Source organism: Propithecus coquereli, unplaced genomic scaffold (assembly GCF_000956105.1).
Source record: "Propithecus coquereli isolate 6110/MARCELLA unplaced genomic scaffold, Pcoq_1.0 Scaffold131, whole genome shotgun sequence".
Taxonomy (NCBI): domain Eukaryota; kingdom Metazoa; phylum Chordata; class Mammalia; order Primates; family Indriidae; genus Propithecus; species Propithecus coquereli.
Genome location: NW_012137303.1, coordinates 519,799 through 544,122, shown reverse-complemented (window position 1 = coordinate 544,122; position 24,324 = coordinate 519,799). Strand labels below are relative to the sequence as shown.

The 24,324-nt window shown below is 38.8% G+C and overlaps 2 non-coding genes across 2 annotated transcripts; both read left to right on the top strand.

Annotated features, from left to right (window-relative positions):
• Positions 1-8,875: 8,875 nt before the first annotated feature.
• Positions 8,876-8,957, top strand: TRNAS-AGA. The gene has a single exon. It is a non-coding gene; the product is annotated as a tRNA-Ser (tRNA).
• A 13,859-nt stretch (positions 8,958-22,816) lies between these two features.
• Positions 22,817-22,888, top strand: TRNAQ-CUG. The gene has a single exon. It is a non-coding gene; the product is annotated as a tRNA-Gln (tRNA).
• Positions 22,889-24,324: the final 1,436 nt, after the last annotated feature.

The following is a 24,324-nucleotide window of genomic DNA, read 5'->3' as shown; positions in this document are numbered from 1 at the left end:
AACACCACAGTCTGGGTGGCTTAAACAACAGAAATTTATTTTCTTACAGTTCTGTAGGCTAGAAGTGCAAGATCAAGATGTTGGTAGGTTTGGTTTCTTCTGAAACCTCTCTCCTTGGCTAACAAATGACTGCCTTCTTGTTGTGTCCTCACAAGGGCTCTGTGGCACCAGATGCATCCCTGGTGTCTCTTTGTGTGTTCAAATTTCTTTTTCCGGTAAGGACAGCAGTCAGATTAGATTAGGGCCCACCGTAACAGCCTCATTTTGACTCAATAACTTCTTTAAAGGCTCTCTTTCCAAGTACAGTCACATTCTGAGGTACTGGGGTTAGGGATTCAACATACAAATTTTGAGGGGACACAATTCAGCCTATAACACCTTCTGACAAAGTAAACGCTATGCAAAAATGGCTTCATTGTTGCAGTCTTGAAACATTAAGGAAAAAGTAATATCTCACTCTTCTAGAAAATAGAAAAAGCGAAAACTCCTCCCAATTCATTTTATGAGGCCAGTATAATCTTCATACTAAAATTTGACTAAAGAAAAAATTACTGAGGCAATCTCTGTGTTAAACATTCTAGATGCAAAACTACTGAACAAAATAATAGCAATCAGACCTGGTAATATGCAGAAAGAACAGTCAAATGTTAAGCCGTAATGTGCATTTCAGTAACATGAAATTTTTTTAATATCAAAAATCAATCACTTTAAATTTACCACAAAGTATAAGAGAAAAAAACCAAATCATCATATTGGTAGATGCATAAAAGTATTTGACAAAATTCAACACCATTTATATTACTTAAAAAATTTTAAATATTTAACACTTTCTACCAAATATTGGGACCAAGACAAGCACAGCCACTATCACCACTGCATTTCTTAGGCCATGAAATAAGATGAGACAAAGTATTAAAAGATATTAAGATTGGAAATGAAGAAATAGGGCTGCCATCATTTGCAGACAATATGATTATGTGTTTGGAAAATCTCCAAAAATCTACAAATTATTAGAATCAATAGTGAAAATAACCAGTTCGCTAGATACAAAAACCAATATTCAAATACATGTTGTTTTCATATATACTCACAAAATTTGGACAATAAATTTTTAAAATGTCATTTAAAATAGCAAGAAAACTATCAACAATCTAACAATAAATAATAAATGTATTAAAATGTGTAAGAGTGATACAGTAATAGCTCCAAATCACTTTGCAAGAATGTTTAAATATCTACATAAAAGAAGAGATATAATATATTCGTTGATTGAAAGGCTCAGATTTAATGTAATTGAAATAAAATATTCAAACAGGACTTTTGGTAGACTAGACAAGTTGTTTCTAAAATGTATGTGCAAGTGGAGAGGATCTAGAATAGCCAAGGACATTTTGCAAGAGAAATCTGAAGGACTTTTACTACTACAAAACAAGACTTATTCTAAAGATACGCTGATTAAGAAAGGTGTTTCTGGCATAAAGATAAAGAGACAAATGAAACAACATAGATATGTCCATATAAAACCACATATATATATATATGACAAAGTGTCACTGCAATTCAAGGGGGAAAATGATAGATTTTTCAAAAGGTGGTGCTGAATCAACTGGATATACAAAGGAAAACAATGTGGACATCGATGTTTTCCCTAAACTTATTCAAGATGGATTAAAGAACTAAATGTGCAAGTTAAAACAATAAAAGTTATGAAGGAAAACAGGAGACTATCTTCATGAACTTCTGGTTGGCAAATACTTCCTGTTTAATAAACACAAAAAACAATAACAATAAAAGATTGATAAATTGGCCTATTTTAAACATAAGAACTTTAGTACATCCAAAGACAACAGTGTGAAAAGGCAAGGGACAGAGTAGAAGATACTTGTAGTACATATATATGACAAAGGATTCATGTCTAGGACATATAAAGAACTCCTTAAGAGTTCTCCTTAAGAAAAAGACTATAAGCAATAAATCAGATGGTGAAGTCTGAGTAGAGTCTCCTGGGGAAATGGCTGATAAACTGGTCACTTACAGTGGGGTACTCTTTCAAGGATAGTGCCAATCAGTTTCCTCTCAGTGCAATGCTGATATATTATTTATAATCCTCAGGGAAAACCCTCTATTTTGGCAGAACGTTTCAGCTTCAATGTCTGTACAGGGTATAGTAGATTGGCAGTAACCATCTATTTCCATCTTCTCCAAGTGAGCCCTACTGGTTTACAGAGGCTAGAAGGTTAAAACTGCATTTCCCTAACTCCTGCAGTTAGGGTTCTAGATTTAAGCTTTGCCTCAGAGTTTTCAAATATGGAAAATAAGGCACCTTATGTTTCTGTTATTTTTTGCTCACAAACGTTTTCATGGACTCATGGGGATTTTCTGCAGAGGAATGCAAGGTGAGAAACATTAGTTGTTTGCTAATTCACATCTGGGAGGCCTGGTGTGCTCCAGAACATGTGGTTCTCAAAGTATTGTTCCCAGACCACCAGCAGTAGCGACTGGCAATTTGTTTAGAAATGTAAATTGCTTTCTAACTGTTCTGTGTTTTCTTTAGAGTCTGCAATTGTCTATTTGGCATCCATTGATCATCCATATCACAGGGCAAACCCATAGCCAAAGTTGTTTATATCTCCTGCTATCCAGAGCCCACACTCTGAATGACCTCCTATATCTAACTCTTACTCTTAAAAGGAACATATAATTAGTTATGGCAACACCTAGATCACAACTTATATTTTACTTTAAATTTGCATTTAGTCATGTCGTAACTTGTCGTAACTCTTACAAGCCAAGCCAATATTTCCCCTGCCCTAAATCAACGAAGGGTCAGATCCCAGGCATCTAGGGACATCCCCTGTTTCCTAAAACCTGCCAGAATTATTCAAACTGACCAATCCTAAACTATTTACCCTGACCTGCCCTACCTTTCCTGTGGCTACCCCAATAAACATTATAGCTTATGCTTTCTCCTAACTCCTTTCTACCTCTTCATTGACCCTGGTACTTCCCTATGTGGCCCTGCGTGGTGGGCTGTGCTTCTCCTTTCTAGGAGAATTGTAAATAACATTAAAATTTTCTTTCAATGGCATTGACCTCTCTGTGTCTTCACTCAGTCACCTTTATAAATTAAGACCTGGGCAAAAATCACTGACTGACTTCCTTTCTGTCATGATAAATTAGATTTCATGCTAAATTTTGAGAACTACAGCCCTAGAGAGAATTCCACTGTTGCAGAATTTTCGTCATGCCTCACCTACAGTTCCCTGAAATTAACAACCCTAGTGACAGCATCTTGATTTCCTACTTTCTTGATTGTGGAGACAATAACAGCCTCCCTGAAGACCATTTCTTTGGGAGTTGTTTTGGGAATAATTCCCACAGGCTCGAATTAGATCTGGCATATCCCTTTATCCCTCTCTTCCCAAAATTTGGTAAGCTTCTGTATTCTTTATTAATCCCTTTTGCTTAAAATAGCTTGAGAGGTTTTGCTTTTTAAGTAAATTTTAATTGATGATAATATAACATAATACTGATACAGAAAAGTACATAAACCATAATTATACAGCTCAAGAAATTTTCACAAAGTGAACATATTATGTACCTAGCACCAAGACTGAGAAGCAGAACCATTCCCAAGATCCCCAGGAGGTCTCCTCATAGCCTTTTTCCACTTTCAACAATCACCTTCCTGATTTCTAACACTGTAAATTTGTTTTGTCTGTTTTGACCTACAGTATATATAAACAAAATCATGTATGCCTTTGTGTCTGACATCACTTCAATATTGTTTGTGAGATTATTCCAATATGTGTGTAATTGAAAATTCTTTAATCTTATTGCTCTACTATTCTTTGTATGAAAAACAACTATTTATCCTTTCTATTGTTGAGGGATTTTAGACTGTTTTCAGTTTGGACCTAAAATGTCTAGAATAATTTTGTTTCCTATGGCTGAACTTTTATTCATTTCTTTCAGCAGCATCTATTTTGTTATGCTTTTTTTTTCTTCAGTCCATATATATGAATGAAGAGAAAAATAAACAAAGTCAAGGCTCTCTGTTCATTTTATTCTAAGTAAAAAAGAATTGATCCAATAAATTTAGTTTTCATTAATATTAATCATAGCAATTTTCCTTTTTGCTGAGATATTTTAAAGCATGAGAAGTTTCTGTTATTTCTTCAATATTTAACTCCCTTCAAACTAGAGTTCCAAAGTGTGAACTTGGATCATACAAATTAAGTCATTTTTGTAAACTAAAACAGATTTGAGAAACCGAGGGGAAAAGCACTCAGGGTACAAAACATTGCTCCAAAAATGTAACTCTCCGCAAGCCTGGCAGCTGAAATAGCCAGTTGTATCTAATGGCTACTGAAACAATCTGCTGCAACTCTAAGACTAGTTCTGCTCACTGCCATCGTTGACCAATCAGAACTTGCCAGCTCCTCAAAATCTTACTAGTGCCAAAGAAATTTCTCAAAGAGAAATACGTAACATTTTTCTTTTTTATGAAACCTCTAACCTTCTCTTTGTTCTTGGGATATACTGAAGACCACCCGGTCTGCCTGTGTGCCCCGAATTGCTATTCTATTCTCCCAAGTAAAACATTTTAATATCAAAAATTGGTGTCTATATTTCTTTGACAAAAGTAATTTAACGAAATGTTATACGCTTGTTAAAAATGTGTAGACCAAATAAAAGGAACATATAATTAGTTATGGCAACACCTAGATCGCAACTTATATTTTACTTTAAATTTGCATTTAGTCATGTCGTAACTTGACACGGTTTTTAAAGTATGTTTATGTGATTAAAATCCATTTTGATGGGAAAGACAGTTCAAATAATAGACTGCTCAGTTAGATATGGAGTCTGGCTCCCTTACCCCAAACTCAGCTTAATACTCCTCTCAGAACAGACTTTCTTCCATTAAACCATGGGGTTTCTTAGAGTTGATTTTATCTCTGTAGATAAGCAATCTCTCTTCATCCCCCTTACCCTGCCTTGACTCTTCTTTCACCCCTCTCCTCCCTCCTTTTCTTCTCTGTTTCAATGTCAAAATAGATCCCTCTGTCATCGGTGTCTTCTCTCCCCGCCTCTCTTTCTCCTCCTCCCCTCCCCCTCCCCCTTCTTTTAAAAATCAGATTGAGGTTCTCTAAGCAGGGTAGACAAAATAAGTCTCAGGTCTTGGAAAAGCACTATGATTGAGAAATTAAAGTTGAAATGTAAGAGGTAGAAAAAGTTGGTTTGAGTTGGTTAAATTTAAGGGGAGGAGGAGCCCCTACCTGGACCAGAAATCAAACCAGAGTATGAGCCTGCCCTAAAGATTTACCAGTATCACAGCGAGAGGACCTAGAGGAGGCTTTTCCACATAATTTTTCGCGCCCTCCACCTGGAACACAAATGAGCGGAAGCGATTTGATGCCTTGAATCCACTGCAATGGCGCGCCTGCTTGGCTCGGTGAAGTCCGGACATCCCGGACTAGTACAAAAGCCTGGCTGGAGTCTCGGAGCAGGCAGGCGCTAGCTGGGTGTTACCTGACGGACCTGAAATTATTGGAAACGCTAATGCTTATGTGATGAGGACTCTGTCTCTCTCATTCCAGTGCTCTCGATTCCCAAGGATGTCCGAAAGGTTGACCTCTTTTCCTCAAATTCTCACTTCACCTCACCATTTCCAATAAAGTGGTCAAGGACAGAAGTTTGCACGCATCACCGGCTACGTGATTTCATCAATATATAAGTTTGAGCCTAGACTGTTGTCGTTGTGGCCGAGCGGTTAAGGCGATGAACTGGAAACCCATTGGGGTTTCCCCGAGCAGGTTCATAATCCTGCCAACTACGGGGTGTCTTTTCCTTTGTTTGACAATCTGAAGTTGACAAGAAAGGAACATCCTATATATATTACCCGTCCCTATAACAACTGTGCAGTCTTCTTGACTAACCTTGTTCTGCTCTGGCATTCACTCAAATCCTTGTAGCTACTGGGTTCCCGTGGGGCTAAGGGTCCGGATCTCTTTTCTTCTTTATTTTTTTTCCACTTGTCTGAAAAGAAGCAATCTCTGAGCAAAACGGAGGAAATGCTGCCTCATTTCCTGTCTCGAAACCCCTGCCTCGAATTTTGTTCTCCACGGAATTGTGCCCATAGAGAACACAAATATTTATATTTGTGAAATCTCTCACATATGTCTTATTTAGAAAAGTAAAGTCTATCAAATGCTTTCTTCATTGCCTCGTTTGCAGGGGCTTGAATTTAATATAGCCTGTATATGAGTCTAGAACCATTGCATTATCCAGAAAACAAATTCTGTCTTACTGGTTCAGTTAGCCCAGGATCTAGGACAAGGCTGAACAGAGAAGGTTCCTCCACCCCAGGCATTTTCTTTTTAGCACAGTAGTGTTTATCCTCACTTGTCTCCTGGAATAAAGGGGTTCATTTCCTGCATGAGAATGCTAAATCTTTTTTTTTTTTTCCAAAGGCTGGTCAAGTGGAGCAGTGGGAGTGGAGAAGGAACAAAGGAATCTGTAACTGGTTGTGATCAATTAATGGTAAACACCACTGCACTCGGACCAACCGGAATGCTAAATCTTTTCATTGAATTTTGTGATTCTGACAAACTGTTTCAGTTCTTTTTCTTTTTTTAACATTTCATTTTTACATAATATCTGATTTATGGAAAAGTTGCAAGAATAGTACAAAGAAGTTTCATAAATTCTTTACCCAGATTCTCCAATGTCAATAATTTACCATATATGCTTTGTTTCTCTCTATTGATAGATATGCAAATTTGCATATATAATCTTTTTTTCTAAACAGTTGAGAGTGAGTTTCAGACAAGATGTCCCTTTAATCCTAAATATTTCTTTGTGTATTTTCTAAAAACAGAGGCTTTCTCTTTCCTAACCACTGAACAATTATAAAAATCTATAAATCTTGTTAATCTTTTGTCAGTTGTGCAAATCCTTTGTTTCATGAAAAAATACATTGCATTTACTTGTCATGTGTCTTTGTCTTTGAATCTAGAAGAGTTCCTCAATCTTTCTTTTTCTTTCATTTTGTTGACTTTTTAAAATAAGTAGATTAGGCATTTTTTAGAATGCACCTTCAATTTGAATTTGTCTGGTGTTTCCTCTGAGAGTGAGATAGTGTCCTTCACAGTTCTTCATATCAGGACACACACTATATTGATTAGTCCTAACACTCACTATGCTAATTGTGATGAATTAGGGTCCTATCAAGTTTTTCCACTGTCAAGTTACCTTTTGTATTACTCATCACACGATTTATGCAGCTCACTTATTTTTCATTATATTTGGTTATTTTGAAAAGAAATTAAAGGAAGACAAAATTTAATAGCTGAGCAGATGAACAGGAACAATTTGTCAGAGCCAAAAAACTCAACAAAAGGATCCAGCAATCTTATTTGGGTGTGAACCTCTGTGTTCTGGGTGATAGATAAGGATACACAGGACTATACTTAAAAGGAAAAAAAAAATCAGCCTGTGAAAATTACACTTACTGAAACAAAAGTCCAAACACAGTTTGAACATTAGATATAACATAGGTGAAGAGGAAATTAGTAAATATGAATTTAGACCTGGTGAATGCAAGGTATGCAAAATTCTATGTAAACAAGGAAATAATAAACATTATTTTTAACGATGACTGATATTTAAGATTTAGATACCAGATGACAGTATTATACAGCAGTATTATGCATGGTTGGAGGGTGAGAATCAAATCAAATCATTCTGTGGTGTCATGATTTTGTACCAAAATGAGACATGCATTGAATGCTGAGTGTTAAATCTACCAAATATTTCAAGAGAAAATAATACAATGTCTACATAAACTTTTCCAGAAATTGAAAGAGGAGGAAACATCTTCCTACTCATTTTACGAGGTGACTATTACTCTATCAAAACCAGACCATAGCTTGATAAAAACAAAAATTATGAACCAATGTTTCTTATGAAAATAGGTGTAAAAACTCTTAACGAATGTTAGCAAATTGAATCCAGTAATTTTTAAAAAGGGTAATATGACATGGCCAAGTGGGGTCAAGTCACATTGAAGCAAGTCGCATTGTTTGAGATTCTTGACTAAACTTAGTCAAGACGAAGACTAAACTTAGTCTGCCTCCCCCAGACCAAAACTCCACAGCAGTAGGGGATGGAAGTTATTACCCTATCATTTTTATTAAGATTAAAGGTGCCTTAGTAAGTAGAGCCCTTTATTTAACCCTGCAATAGGAATGCATCATATCATTCCCTTACTGGTTAACATGTTACTTTTCTCTGCTATTCCAAATAATGCGGCAACAGACATCTTTGTATTGTAACCGTGTAAATCATCAGCTCATTTTGTCCAGTTTCCAACTCGCTGATTTCAAACAAGCTAGCCAATCTCCCTTTCTCTCGTCAATGTACTTTATGGGTGTTCAGGACTACCGGAAGACTGATTGTTCAAAAGCGATGGATGAGTGGGGGCTGGAAGTTAGGGTCTGACTCCACCTCGGAATAAGCAGTTTACTTCCAATTGCAGAGACTCAAGTGTCTGAGCTCAGACCACAGCCTAGTCTGGGGAGCTGGTGGGAACTCGCTCAGTGTATACTGACTTGAAGTGTTTATTGTTTGCTTGGGACACTGATGCTCATGCGGTGAGGACTCTTATCCCAGTGTTCTTGACTGTTCAGGCAGCACAAAAGGTTGACTTGTTTTTTTTAACCAAACCCTCATTTAACCTGAAGGTTTGCGTTCAACTCACAAAGCCGATTTTCTTGCACACGACATAGTGTTTATCCTAATTTGTGTTTCTTCATGTCTCTCACGGGGGACGGGGATGTAGGGGAACATACACACATGCACAGCAGACTATGTAGTCGTGGCTGAGTGGTTAAAGCGATGGACTAGAAATCCGTTGGGGTCTCCCCGCGCAGGTTCGAATCCTGCCGACTACGTAAGGTTTGTTTTAGACAATTAAACAAGAAATAGAAGCAAATCACATTGTGGGAAATTCTTGACTAAACTCATCCGGTGCTTCGCCCAGGACACAACTAACTCCACAGCAAGAGGAGATGGAAGCTACTGCTGTATCATTTTTACTAAGATTGAAGTAAAATAAGTAGAACCTTAATCATTTTCCCTTGACCGGAGCCTCCGCTCAATTCTCTGGGAAGCCTCGCATTTCCCTGTCCTCTAAACACGCTTGAAGGCTAGACAACTCTTGATAGTATTTTCTTCCCCTGTGGAAACGAGCCCTAGTCAGAGGTCACAGTTTTTGATTAATTAGTAGAGAGTTTTCGTGAAATCAACGAGTCAACTGGTTTGGTCGCTCGGTTTCGCTGCTTGCAAATCTAGTACGAGAAACACAGTCAGAGGAATCGACGCAATTACTGTCAAAAGAGCAGGCTGTCCTATCCACCAGACAGTTTCGGCTCAGGCAGCAGTGGGTGGAGTGACAGGGCCGAGAGAAGGGCCGCAGCGAGACTTGATTGGTCGCGGACGAGTCCGTATGGATTCAGGTGTGTAGATTCGCCAAATATGATCAACTTAGTAGAACACAAACCTACAGACTCAAAAGATGTAGCCAATAGTGTTTCACTTATTAGAGGTAGACTAGAAAACGTCAACTGCTTAGTGTTTCCTCGTTAGTGTAGCGGTGAATATTCCCGCCTATCTTGCGGGAGCTCAGGGTTCGAATCCCCAGTGGACACCTAGGGTGTTTAGTTATAGTGCTTCCATTATCTGTTATGGTCCCCTACGGGACTCTGGGAGAAGAGCTCTAGTGACATCTGGTCATCACCCAACAACTAGTCCTAAATTAGTTCATTCTAAGACATCAAAGCTACAGATACTTCAAGGCCCAGAAGAGAATCTACGTTTAAATGACAGAGGGTTTGGGTTTAGGATACTTATTGAAAGTTAGTAAGAATATGATTGTCTGGCGTCTGCCTCCTGCTTGCTTGCATGCTGAAAAGAACCACTGAGGCAGCGTAGAAAGATCACAAAGCCCATGTTGGTGCCCAAGTCCATCTCCTAAGCTTTCTCCTTCCGAACCTCTTCCATCTTCTTGTTTTTCCACATGTTCTCTGCTCCTACCTGGACTTTTTCTTCCCAATTTACTTCTGTATGAGAACTAAAGCCGTGAGTCTCTGAATTTACATTTGTTTCCTGAATCTACTGTAAAGCCCAGATAAATATTCTTTGTCCCTGAATGTGCTGGAGAACAGACTGGGGCCAAAGAACTCCACCCTGGAGTCTCTAAGCTATAAGACAGGCATTTAACATAATGAGTACTAGAGGGAAATGCAATAAATTTGTGAACTTTTCTCTAACTGACCTAATTTTCATTTTTTATTTTTAAATCCCATTGCTTTACAGTCTGTGTTGTTTGACTTTCAAATCCAGCCATCTTTGGGCCAAATCAGAAGAGTAACAAAACAAGAAACTAAATCTTTCAAATGTCATACTATGAAACACACAGGAGAGAAACTGTTCCAAACCATGATGTGCACGATAAACTCCCTAAGTCCAACTTTTTTTACCTCACTTTATTTATATATTTCATGGTAATATCATAGTAAAAATAATTCCACAAAGAATTAAATCTCAAAGATTAGATCCCAAAGATAAAATAACTGCTCCAGTCATTTGATTAGTTTACAAATTCTTATCACTTGGAACAGATCTCGTTTAGTAATTTCTGCTCTAACATCATCCTGTTTTATAACCATCCTGTAACTAAGCCTGGCCCCCAAAACTCTTATCCCCTTTACTCTTCCCTTTGAGACACTATAGAGAAGCTTTCAAAATGGGGCTCTCCCTTGCTCAGTTAGTTCAATAAACCCAGTTTACCAAGATTAACAGGCTTTCCTGTTGGTCTTTGTATGGGGCTCAATGTGAGTTTTGTTTTTACTCTCAAACGAGAAACATTTCTGGGCTTGGCATCTAGTGGCCAGCCTTGACATCCATATCCTATGGTTTAACAAACCTTTCTCACTCTTGGGCTCTGGAGTTTTCAGGAGGAGAAGATATAACAGGTGTGGTACTCTTTATAAACTAATCATTTATATGAAGCTACATTCACAATCACTGTTAATATTGCTCCAAAACTGGCAAATCCTCATTGCTGTTGAATGATATTCCCTAAACTTGGGATAACAAAACACTTAATACACAATAGGCAACAACCTCACACTGCAGACTAGCAACTTAGAGATTTATTTACAGAGAAAACTAAATAAAAGAGTTAGGCAGTGGCATTAATTTTCAACTGTAGACAGTGGCAATGAAAGCACTCCTGATCTGCCGCCATGACCACCCCAACTGTTTGACTCCCTGGCTACAGACACAAACACAGGCAAAGTTCAAGTTTAGCCCTACCACTTACTAGCTGGGCGACTTGCTCAAATTATTTTACTCCCATGGGTCACAGTTTCCAGATTTGGAGAAAGAGGGTAAGAGTAGTATTACTGTGTATGGATGTTGTATTTATCATATAAGTTAACATACACAAAGCCCTTGAAAAAATATGTATGTAATAAATGCTTGATAAATAGGAGCTGATATTAAAATCATTTCCGTGTAAACTACTCTAGGCTAAGACTTCTAACCACTTGTTTTAAAAAAAATATTCCCTGTAGTACTTGTGAAAAAGTGACTTCACATCCATATTTAAGTAAGTCCTTGGTGTAGGTATGATTCTACTGTTTGATGTTGGGCAAATCAGTTATCATTTTCTATAATACATCTTTAAAGTGGGACTAATATTACCTACTTGATAGGATTATATTGGTGATTAAATTGGTGAGATAATGCATGTAACGCCAATTCAGTGTCTGGGACATAGTAAAGGTTCAAAAAAAGGGTAGCTGTTAGAGTAAATACATTTTTGTAAATCCCGAGTTCCCTAGAACAGATGGTAGCAGAAGTCACCTCTACCACAGGAGAGGATGGAGTCTGACCTCGATGCTCCGAGCAAATCCAGGTTGGCTGTGGCTTGTAATTGAGGAAAAGAGAATTGCCTTCTTCAAATCAGGATTAGCAGCCAGCTAAGTTTATGCCGCAATAGATCCCCTCCTCCACTTGAGACTGATGTCAATTTTGAGACTGTCTCTGAAATTGGAGGAAGTTATTTGACTCAGAGAGTAACTCTGAGGTAGGTGAGGTGTCAACAAATGTGACAACTGGAAGGCAGTGCACCGTTATCAACTCAGATGACAGCTAGAATGCCATAGTATTACTATACCTCAGTATTACTACTCAGGGCTGCCAACGAAGGTGACGACAACTAGAATGCAGGAGTTTTGCTTACCTTTGGGGTGCATGCAGCAAATAGACAATGATTTAGGAACAACTGAGACTTAGCGGTAGAGGATAAAACCACAGCCAGTAGGATTCAAACCTGCACCGGGAGGCCCCAGTGGGTTTCAAGGCCATTAGCCTTAACCACTTGGCCATGACTACTTAATCTTAAAAGTACTCTGTTAAAGTATTTGAAGATGTGAGCAGTGTGCTAGTCTTGGGTAGTGGAGTTGATACGTTAATAAAGGACCTTTTTGTGTGTGGATGCTAACTAAGTCTGGTAACAAAGAATTTCCTAGATACATTAAGAGCTTCTAGCTCTTAAGTGAAAGTCATCCATAGTACATTGAAATTCAATTGAGGAGGGTGGTATTCAAAGGAGCATTCTGAGACAAAAGATGTTAATTTTGTCTGCCCCAGAACTCCATTTGCTTATCAGTGTCCACGCACCTATTCACATGTGTTTGTCACAGATTGGCAGAAATGGAATTTGGAGCTGAGGGTGGCCCTAATAGCGTCAGATCTACAAGTGCCAATGGCACAGGAAACTGGCTGGAAAAAATGTGAGAGAATCAGAAACCTTGGAGTCATTTGCTTTTGCTTTCATCATTGAATACTAAACCAGAAATATCTTCGACGGCTTTGAACTGCTTTGCCCTTTCCCTGGCTTAACGGACTCCGCCAATTTGAGCAGGGCCATGGGATAAGAGGCAGTGGGGAGAATCCAGCCCTCTTACACCCTCTGAAGAGAAACGCTGGGAAGGTCTCCATCCGATCGGCAAAGCTCACTCCTTTCCTCCTTCTCAAGTGAGGGAAGCCGGCAGTCTCAGGAGCTGGGGGAATATGGAAAAGCTCAGATAACGGGTTACCAGTTTTCCAGTTTTTCAGCTTGAAGACATTCTCTGTCCCTCCTAACACACAAGAGCCTGTGAATGCCAGACTAAATCTAGCAATATTAATATTGCATGATTTTTTTTTCTGGGCTTAAAGAGTGTTGATTCAGGGAAACACTACAGAACTTGGTTTTTATTGTTTGTTTGTTTAATGGGGAAATCTCAGGGATTATTGCATCGAGTTCTGGGAATTGAAGTTCTTCGACAAAGCACCATCATGTAAATTCAGACAAACTTTCAGATACAAATAGGAGAATCCCTTTTATGTCTGAAGCCCTCAGACTGTCTTGCAGTTAAAGTTCTCCCACACTGGTTTTCATTTAGGGTGGGCAAAAGGACAATTACTGCTGTAGCGATTGAATTGTGTTGCCCAAAAAGATATGTTGAAATTCTAACCCGCAGTACCTGTGAGTGTGACCTATTTGAAAATAGTCTTTGCCCGTGTAATTAACTTAAAATGAGGTCATACTGGATTAGGGTAGATCCTATATCCCATGACTAGTATTCTTAAAAGAAGGGGGAGATTTAGAGACACACGGAGACATAGTTACCAGAATGAAGGCCATGTGTGAGGGAGGCAGACATTGGAGTGACACAGTTACAAGTCAAGGAATGCCAAGGATTTTCCTCAACCACCAGAAACTAGAAAAGAGGTATAAAATAGATTATCCCTCAGAGCCTCCACAAGGAACCAACCTGGCCAACATACTGATTTTGGATTTCTGGCCTCTAGAGCTGTGATAATAAATTTCTGTTGTTTTAAGACCTTCCATTTATGGTAATTTGTTAGGGCAGCCCTAGTAAACTAATCAGCTCCCTTCCCTATACCCTTGGAACAAGATCCTTGCTCTTGCCCCCTCAGCACTTGTACATTCCACCATGGAAACTCATGCAAATAGTTACTCCCTTCATCTTGTAGAAAATTCTCTTAAGGAAATAATCCAAATTTTAAAAAATCATTTATGTGCAAAGATACGTAGAATATTTTAGTTATAATAATAAAATAATTAAAATAACAAACATTTCCTACAATGGGGGGGGAGTGATTATATAATTTAGGTTATATCTACCTGGAAGGATATTACAAAGCCATTAAAAACAATATTTTAGAAAAGGTTGTGATAGTTCAGGGAAGAAGCACATGATATAATGTTAAATGAAAAGAGCAGGATAAAAAATGTATGTACTATATAACCTCAATTATGTAAATTTTTGCATTATAAATATTCGGGGGCTAGGGGAGAATCCACTAACATATTACCAGTGTGCTTTCGGGTTGTGGGATTGTGTGTTAATTTTTTCTTTGTTTTTCTATGATATGAAGCAGACATCATTATCCAGGTCTAAAAATAAAGAAGTAGAAATATGTTTTATTGCTGGAACAAGAAAACAGTAATCTCTACATATTAGGACTTTGATGTTACTCAGTAGTCAAACATTTGGTCCAAGTGGTCACATTGTCGAAAGGGACTTCTGGTTAAAGATGGCATCGAAGCCTAGGACTTTACCTTTGCTTTCTTAAGATGCCCATAAGCTGACAATAAAAGCAATTTAAAAATGTGTAAACCCACAATGATGAAGAGAACACGAGAGCTTTTAAATAATGGATAATAAGAAATATTGTTTTCTTTCTAAATTAAAGTATTAACAACTTGATGCCATGGAGATTTATTCCTTACTAATGTAGGAATCCATTTGCAGATTTTTGTGTCAGCAAAGAAATGAGAAACTGTTTTTGTTTTTGTGGCAATTTAGGGGCCCAGTCTCCTTTTACCTTATGGATTTGCTGTCCCCTGAAGCTTGGGGAAATGCACACTTCTTAAAGGCCCAGAGAAAAACACGTTACTTGCATTCATAATCTATTGATTGTAACTAATCATATGGCCACACTGAGATGTAAGGAATCTTGGTAAATACAGACCCTGGCTGGGTAGCTTACTCCCACAGTTAACACTGTACTGTGGAAGAGGGAAAATGAATGTAGGTGGATATCACATTTATCAAAAAATTTTAGGGCCGGGCGCGGTGGCTCACGCCTGTAATCCTAGCTCTCTGGGAGGCCGAGGTGGGCGGATTGTCTGAGCTCAGGAGTTCCAGACCAGCCTGAGCAAGAGCGAGACCCCGTCTCTACTAAAATTAGAAAGAAATTAATTGGCCAACTAAAAATATATAGAAAAAATTAGCCGGGCATGGTGGCGCATGCCTGTAGTCCCAGCTACTTGGGAGGCTGGGGCAATAGGATCACTTGAGCCCAGGAGTTTGAGGTTGCTGTGAGCTAGGCTGACGCCATGGCACTCACTCTAGCCAGGGTAACAGAGCGAGACTCTGTCTAAAAAAAAAAAAAAAAAAAAAATTTTAGGAGATAGAAGGGAGTTGGATAAGTAATAACTAGTAGAGTAGATAAAGCTGAAAACTAACTGTTTGCAAGGTGGGAAGCAAACAACAATAAAGTTGATATCACAGCTTCTTGGAAAGCCTTAGGAATTGGAAGAATCATGTAACCTCAGGCTCATTAGTCTGGACTGCCCTTCCTTCACAGAGGTGAAAGATAGGAAGTTTATTTTTGGGCTAAAATGCTCCGAAGATGCTCTTGACTTAAGGACACCAGGCACAGCTGAAGGTGGGGGTAAAGAGTATATTAAGTATAGGGGGATTTAATGAAAGGCTCTTTAGGAGACCTCCAGCTCCCTTTCTGCACTTGTTTCAGAAAGCACGGACAGCTAAACTTGCACTACTCTGGCCCTACACAAGCAGAAGATTGAAAGATTCCTCTCTTCCAGAAAATTGACAGTCATAAGAAAACTGACCCATAGTGGACATATCAGGGGTCCTGAATGAAATGGCCTATCATGCACAATCATACTAGAACGAGGCCCATTGATTGGCATACCATACCTATAGTACCAATTAGATTTTAGGGCCTACCTCCTAAATATGATTAGTCTGCTAAATGCCACCAGAAATCAGAGGAAAAATAGATACTAAATCAAGCAAATGAAAGAAAGAGACCTTGGTGGTCACACAGATGAATAGGTAACAGACCCAAAAAACAAAACAAAAAAATTATCATTAATATTCTCAGAAAAATAAGAAAACATTTTGTATGGATGAGAATTATACAATATTATTATTTTTAAAAGAGCATTAAGAGAACAAGAACCCTTGGAATTAACAAATACGATAGGAAAAAGTTTAATAGAAGGGTTGGAAGATAAAGTTGAAAAAATTTTCCATAAAAAGAAACAAAAAAGAAAGATGGACAATACAAGAATAAAAGATAAGAAAATTCGAAGGCCAGTCTAGAAGGTCCAACAACGTCTAATTGAAAGAGTTCCATAAAAAGACAACAGAAAATAAAGGGGGTGGGGGAAATTATTAATGAATGCAAGAAAATTTCCCAAAACTACTGCCCAGCACAAAGGACCAAAATCCAAACCAAAACAATAACAACAACAACAAAAACAAGAATTATCCAGAGAGTGTCTATTTAAGAATGGCATTTAAATTAATCACCACACTGATAACTAGAAGACAATAGAACAATGCTCACCAAATTCTAAGTTTTTCCTCACTGGAAATCCCTACCTGGCCAAACTAAATCATTTATGAAGTTAGAATAAATATATTTTCAGAAATACATTATATTTTTTAGGGACTAAGCAGGAAACAGAAAGCTCACAAGGACTTAAACCCAAGAGTCTTTAATATAGGAATTGGTTACAGAGGTGGTGGAAGATCAAAGAAACCAACTGGGGGAAACAAGGCAATGTAGAAATCAGAACCCAAAGGGTGGCATCTCCCTCTTGAACAACCATGTCTGGCAGAATCTAGAGTTATGGAGAAGAAACAACTGCTGCCAGAGATGCTGCAGGAAAAAGGGAAGGAAAGCAAGAAAGACCCTAATTTCTTTCTTCCCTCTGCCCCTCTATATTCCTTTATTGTCTTCTATTGGCAGAACTCAGATAAATGTCAGCGGTTGTCAGCGGAATCTGGGAAATACAGTGGCAGGGGCCAACCACTGGTGCTACAGAGATGATCAAGGGAGGGGCCAGGAATGTATCTGAGTGCAAACCAGCTTCAGACTGTGAAATGCAAAGTCTCAAAAAAATTTCTCTCCTTTCTCACAAAGTTATTGGAGAATATTCTCCACCAAAAATAGGAAATAAACCAGGAGATTTGTCACTCCACAAAAAGGGGATTCTAAACAGGAAAGAGGTAAAGAGACTCTTCAGCAGATGGAGAAGTGTCAGCATGATAGCCGTAAAGCAGACTTAGAGATTAACCAGTCCATACTGAACCAGTTAAAAAAAAAAAAAAAAGGAACTGAAAATGTTTGACCAAATTCAGAATTTTGCAGCCCTGGAAGAGAGTTTGGGGATGAATTAGTGTTAGATACACAGAAAGGAAGCAAACCAACAACAAAAGAGGCAGTATCCAAATCAGGAAAAACAAGAAATAAAATGTAATTGTAGTGTACAAAGTGATCCAGCTGTGAACAATATTTACATGGGCATAATAAGGAAAACACCATTTGGCCACGATACTGTGATACAAATATATTGAAAAGATGTGGGTAGAGAAGTGTGTTCGTGTGTTAGGCTGTGTGGAAGAGCTAAATGTCTTTTTATTTTTCAGAGAAGGAAGTCTTTAGACAATGTCTGTATCTATCAGGACAATAGCAGGAAATGAGGTGTTTACTCAAACTAGAACGTTTGAGGATAATTTGTTTGAATGATTATTTACAAATAAATGGACAGCATGCAAGGCAACAAGGGTAGTACAGTGTCCTAGTAATACTGCACTACTGTTACCAAGCAATCAATAGGCTCGTTGCCCTATGCACGTAGAAGCCAATACCATGGTGCTGTGGAATAGGTCTGCAAGAAAAGAAACTTTACTGCAAGTTGGCTGGCAAGAAGAGAGGAGGAAACACTTAAATCTATCTCCCCAACCTGGGAATGGGTCGAATTCTATAAGCATAGGATAATGAGGAGGAAACTGATTGGATCTTGCAATGGGGTCATGCCAGGAGGTGTGCTCTGACTGGACCATCTCATGGGGTACTGCCAGGGCTTGATCAGATTGGATCCTGGATCCTGCCATGGGTGTCCGCGTCTGAATTTAGTTCTCCCGCTCCTTGGTCTGAGCACATAGGTTCCACCCTATGTGGAAGGTTGCACACTTCGTTCATCTGCGCATGCTCAGGTTATGTGCTCTTCAACCTGGGGGTCCATGGCAACTGAAAAACAACTAACGGCTTTATTACGTAAAAGTTGAACCAGATTGCTCTGGTGTGGTTACACTATCCTTGAGATTGAGGAGTATAAGGTGGAGCCTGAGGACCCGCAGCTTTTTGGAGACAGCTGTGTAGAAAGGGTTTCCTGACAGGTGTGAGGACATATTCTGGGGGGATTCAGACCACAGCCAACAGAACCAGAGGCTAAATATGCCAACCTCACTCTTCACCCTCCCTCTACATCTCGTGTAGATATTCCCTTGGCCAAACTCGACCAGAAGCCAGAGGACAGTTTTACAGGTGAAGAAACTAAAACAGAGAGAGATTAGATTAAGTTCCTTATCAAAGGTCATAGAACTAGAAGCTAAAAGCAACTGGACAGTTACCTCTAGGAAACCTGAATTCTATTTGGGGAGGGTTTAGGCAGGAAAATGCTGTGCTTGTTTGTTTTTGTTGGTTTTTGAAAAATAGGCTTTGTCAATCCATTTGGCTTTTAAAACTATGTGTTGTACAGATTTATTATCCTAATAATGATAAGAGAAATAATTTGGGAGATTGGGGTTCAAAATCAGCTATAACCATGAAGGTTGTAGCTGGAAAAGACTGCCTCTCTGATGTTCAGAGTTTGAGAATTAGTCCTTAATGAATGAATGCATATACTGAATTTTTTGGGGGGGAGTATACTTTTCTTGTTTGAACAGGACAGAATCAGCGCTAAGCAGAAACCATTAAAATTCTCCGTAACAAATTATCTCAGTAGAAGTCCAATTACCCTGTGATAAAAATGTGCCTGTTCCTCTCCACTCTGATTGACCTAATTATGTCTTGAGTCAAGTCTCCCCAAACTGTATTTGCACCCTAAGAGCCCTTTGAGAACTGGTTTAACCAGTATCTCAGCTTCAGTTGTGGGTGCAACTTTGATCTAATTTACACAATCAAGATTAATGAAATGTTCAGCCACGATTAAAAGATGATTTTATTTTAGTAGTATAGTGCTTAATTTCTACTTATAGAATTTGTTTCTTATTAGTTAAAAATAAAGTTAGGTGACATAGAGAAGAATATCAAATGAAGAAGATTCTTAATCTGGTTTCCATAGACTTCAGATATTTCACGAGTACCCTGAGATACTTTTAAAAATGGTGTATGTATATATCTAGGGACATCTTTCAAGGAAAGGAGTTTCACAGACTTTATTCAATATGATCTGGAATCCAGAGTAAAAAAAATAATATGCTAGAAATCTTTGCTCTAATGACTTATTATTGGAAATTAGAGGGAGAAGAATTTTCCATCAGCACTTTGTTTTTTGGGAAATAAATAAAATGCTGATGAGCAAATATGAAGACTCCAAATCAATTTCCACAGACTGGTATCAGTAGCTCCTGATGTGGAACCAGCCTCGGTCTTGCAGGGAACACAGCAAGGCTATTATACTTCCAAATGGGTACAAGCACAATTGGAATCTCCTATGTTCCCTGAAGTCACCCATGTTGCTCCCTGATCTTTACATTTCAAAGCAGATAATTGTGCCCCTAAAGCAAACAACCCTGAAGCTCTGGCCCTAACTATGTTCTCAGTCTGTCATCCAACTTTTTCTCCGGCCTTCTTTTACTTTCACTATGGTGTTGTTGCCCAGACAACTAGTCCACGGACTGTGCCCCTATCTTGTAACTTATAGTATGTGAAAAAATTGAGGCCAAGACTCCCTTCTGAATTGCATCTTTGATTCCTGCCAAAACTCAAAGATCCAGCTTTTATTCCTATTTTAGCTTCTTAGCTTATCTAGGCTCTTTGCTTCCAGTCACCTGCAGTTTTCCCTGTGTGGGTGTTATTTCATTCACAGTTTTAGTCAGCATCCCATTGCTGTAAACCAAAATACACACAGGCAGGGCCACCGCTTGATGTCCTGTTCAATTCTATGTTCATAGAACTGGGCACAGGGCTTGGCATGGCACAAAAATTTCTCCTTTCCAAGTCTATATACTCCTAGGACAATTGTAGGCTGTGCAAGCTAGACACTGGGTCTGGTAATGTGGCTCATTAGTAAAAACAAGAGGGAGTTGTATCAGTGCACATTGCAAGCCCGAGTTCTGAATTCACTTTGAAGAAATAATTACATTTAATTGGTAAGATAGAGTTCCTGTATACTCCCCACTCAGTTTCTCCTATTATTAAAATCTGACATTAGTGTGTTTGATTTGTTACAAATAATGAACAAATATTTGTATGTTATTACTAATTAAAGTGAATATATTATTTAGATTTTTTTTTAGTTTTTACCTAATTTCCTTTTTCTGTTCCAGGATCCTATTCAGAATTCCACATTATATTCAGTCATTGGCTTAGGCTCTCTTGGCTGTGGCAGTTTCTCAGATTTTCCTTGATTTTGATGATCTTGACAGTTTGAAGAATTCTGATCAGGTATTTTATAGACTGTCCCTGAATTGGGATTTATCTGATATTTTTCTCATGATTAGATTGGGCTTAGGGGTTTTGGGGAGGAAGACCACAGAGGTAAAGCACTATTTTTATCACATTATATCAAGACTATATACTATCAACATGGCTTATCATGCTAGTGCTGACCTTGGTCACCTGGCTGAGGTAGTGTTTATCAGATTTCTTCACTGCTTACAAACCCTCCCCCTCTTCCATATTGTACTTTTTGGGAGGCAATCACTATACAGAGCCCACAGTTAAGGAGTAGGAAGTTATGTTATTTGGAATTGTTCTGCCCAGGAGATTTCCTTGAAACACTGAGGTTGTTTCCACATCAAGGAAGCTATTGATACCAGGCTTCAGGAATTGGTTTGAAGTCTTCACATTCACTTATAGGCATTTTATTTATTTCCCAAATGTCTCTTTTCTCCCATTTATTTGTTTATTCAATAGTTCATAAAATTAGCAAGGAATCATAAATATTTACTTTCTACTTTGGGTTGTAATCCAACATTATTTTATTTATTGTAGCTCAAATTGTTTCAGCTTTGGCCATTGCAGGCATATATTTTTACATTTTTTTTTTTTTTCAGAGAGGTCAGAACTTGGTACAAATCCTAGCTCTTGTTATAAATTTGTTACAGGGACCCGAAGTTTTTCAAAAGCCTGCAGTGGGCCACAGTTATTTTGAAAGTGCTTGTGTGCCTCGTGTTTCTTGTTCCCGAGGCTCCTGGAAATTACCTTTATTTATTCCACTTGGCAGGAGGGTTTCATTCTATCTTGTTTTCTGGTGAGTGGATCGGGGTGGGGGGCGGTCATGGGGGGCTGGAAGAAGATGGAGCCGATGAGATACATGCAGATGTTCTCTTTGCCACTCCTGCGACCAAAGTCGCTCATGTTGCAGAGCACACGGCCCTGCCTGCAGGGGCCAGTTTTAACCTGGTAGTGACAATGCTGCTTCATTCAAGCCAGAAAGATTTCCGTCTGTGGTATCAGACGTCTTTATGTAATAAAAATAGTTTTGGCAGAATGCCTATACCTCTCCTGAGATATTGGGGAGGTTCAAATCCTGAGATTATTTACACTTTTTTTACTCCCGCTCCCCGCCCCCCCCCCCGCGATTATTTTTTCTTGGTAAAGATTCTCTGCTTCCCTTCCCAGCCCTTCGGTTTGACAATCTAGGATCGCTTTTGTATCCTGCCACTTCCCTATCATTGCTGGGGTGGCAATGAACAGTCCTGGACAAGTCATGTCCCATTCTTGACACCAGGAAATCTTTACTGCTGAAGAATTTGGAAGAGGCTCAGTTATTGCCAGGAGAAGAGACCAAGTCAAAGCTTTATCGGTGCGAAGCGAGTTACAAAACCCTGCTTTGCCAACATTCGAGCTTTTTATCGTGCTTTACCCCGTAGTCTCCACGAGGTGGAGCCTTTCCGGGAAGTAGAAAGCATCTCTCGATGTCCTTCCCAGCCCCAGGTACCGCCACAGCCAGGACTGGTTGGCATGCCGCCACAGATGAAGTCATCCGCAATTTACATGTCACAGATTTAAACTTCCAAAAGTGTTCCTAAAGTTAGGAAGAGAGAATGCAGGACAAACGCTCGGGAGGAAGAGAGCCTTGCCGTTCCTCCAGTAACGCAAGCTGTTAGCGCAGCTCCGTCGATGCCCTGTTGGAGCCGCCTGGCGCCTGAGTCGGGCAGCTAAGAATCTCGGGCAGCTAAGAATCTGGGGAGGCACAGACCTATCTTATCTGTCCCTAGAAACCGGTTTGCTCTTGGGTTTTGTACTAAGAGCCTTGTGAGCGAGAGAAGAGGAACGTGTGCCACGGAAGCAGCTAAGGAAAATCAGGTTGCAAACAGACTCTAGAAAGGAAGACAACACGAGTTGACAAATAGGGATATATTCCATCAGGAAAGAGTGCTAAGAAGGGTGCTTATCGGGTGGTTCCATGGTGTAATGGTTAGCACTCTGGACTCTGAATCCAGCGATCCGAGTTCAAATCTCGGTGGAACCTAAGTTTTCTTTTTTCTTTCTTTGATCATGATTTTTTCTTTTATGAATAAATTTCTCTTTTAGTGATGATTGGTAGGAAATCTCCGTTTCACGTGAATTCAGCGTGACGCAGGCTGTGTGAGGGTCCCACTAACTCCCTGCCGTATCATTCTTCTTACCTACATCACTCCATTCCCCGCCCCCCGCCCCAGGTATTCTGATACCCATAATAATTTTGAGTTGAGTTGAACTTTTTCATCGATTTATTGCTTTATAAAATGTAGTGAACTCACTTCATGTAGGAGAAAAAGGACCCAACAGATCTGAGGAAGAAGTAAGATCCTCACGGATATATCTTTTTGCCCAGAGAGAATGAGGCTTTATAATGCCTATGCGGTACAATCATCAGAATTTATAGGTGTTTCATCTTCCACTGAAAAATAAAGATTTGTGAAAATATTAATACATTTGTACTTTAAATAAAGAATTGCTTGAACTCTCTCAGTGTTTGAACACTGCTGGATCGCCCCATGAAAACTCGAAGCACTGTCAACAGAGTAAGTAAATATCCAGATGCATCGTGTAAGTGGTGTTAGAACCACGTGGTGTTCTGTTGGTCATTTCTATGACGTTAACCCACGACGCAGAATTGTTGTTTATGCCGAATATGTCCCATAGAAATCTTAGACAGAGCTTTAAAATTGTATTCTAAGATGTCTCTGCGATCATTTTATCTTCATCAAACCGTCTCCTATTGCAAGTTAGTTCATTTTCTGGTAAATGTCTGGATTTGTCACAACTTAAGGCAAGACAAAGAAGTTACTGAGTCTCTCAGGAAGTAAGTCCAAAGTGCTATCCTTAGTTTGATCTTATCTATTAGTATTTCTAAAAATTGTGTATTTTTACTTCAGCTACAGGATATCAGACTACATACCATCTTATGGGTCTTTTTTCATTTAGTAATATATTGCTAAAATTAGTTATTACTCCTGTTGTATGTAGCTACCATTCATTCATTCATTTCATGTTAGCTGCTATATAACATGAATATGACACAATTCATTCATTTGCCTTTCTGTTAATGGGAAACCCTCTGTATTATATACAAAGTTGTATATAATATGAATTTGATTTTGAATTATGCCAGCTCTTGATCCACAAGAAATTAAAGATTGTTTTAGAGCAGAGGAAATCCCTGATACTACATTTAGCTGCAAATTTATAACTTTTAAGCTGTTGTTTTCTCCCTCTAAATGCTTCAACACGTTTATTCACCTTTTCATATTGTACCCAATCCTTCTAATTTCTTATGCATTTTCTAGTGTTAACTGCTAGCAGAATTATATTACCCCATGTCAAATGCCATGCTAGACCCTATGCCACTACTGCCTCTAAAAGCTTAAATATCTACCTGCATTTGTTGCCTATCTATTCTTTCACTTTTACCAGGGAGCAATT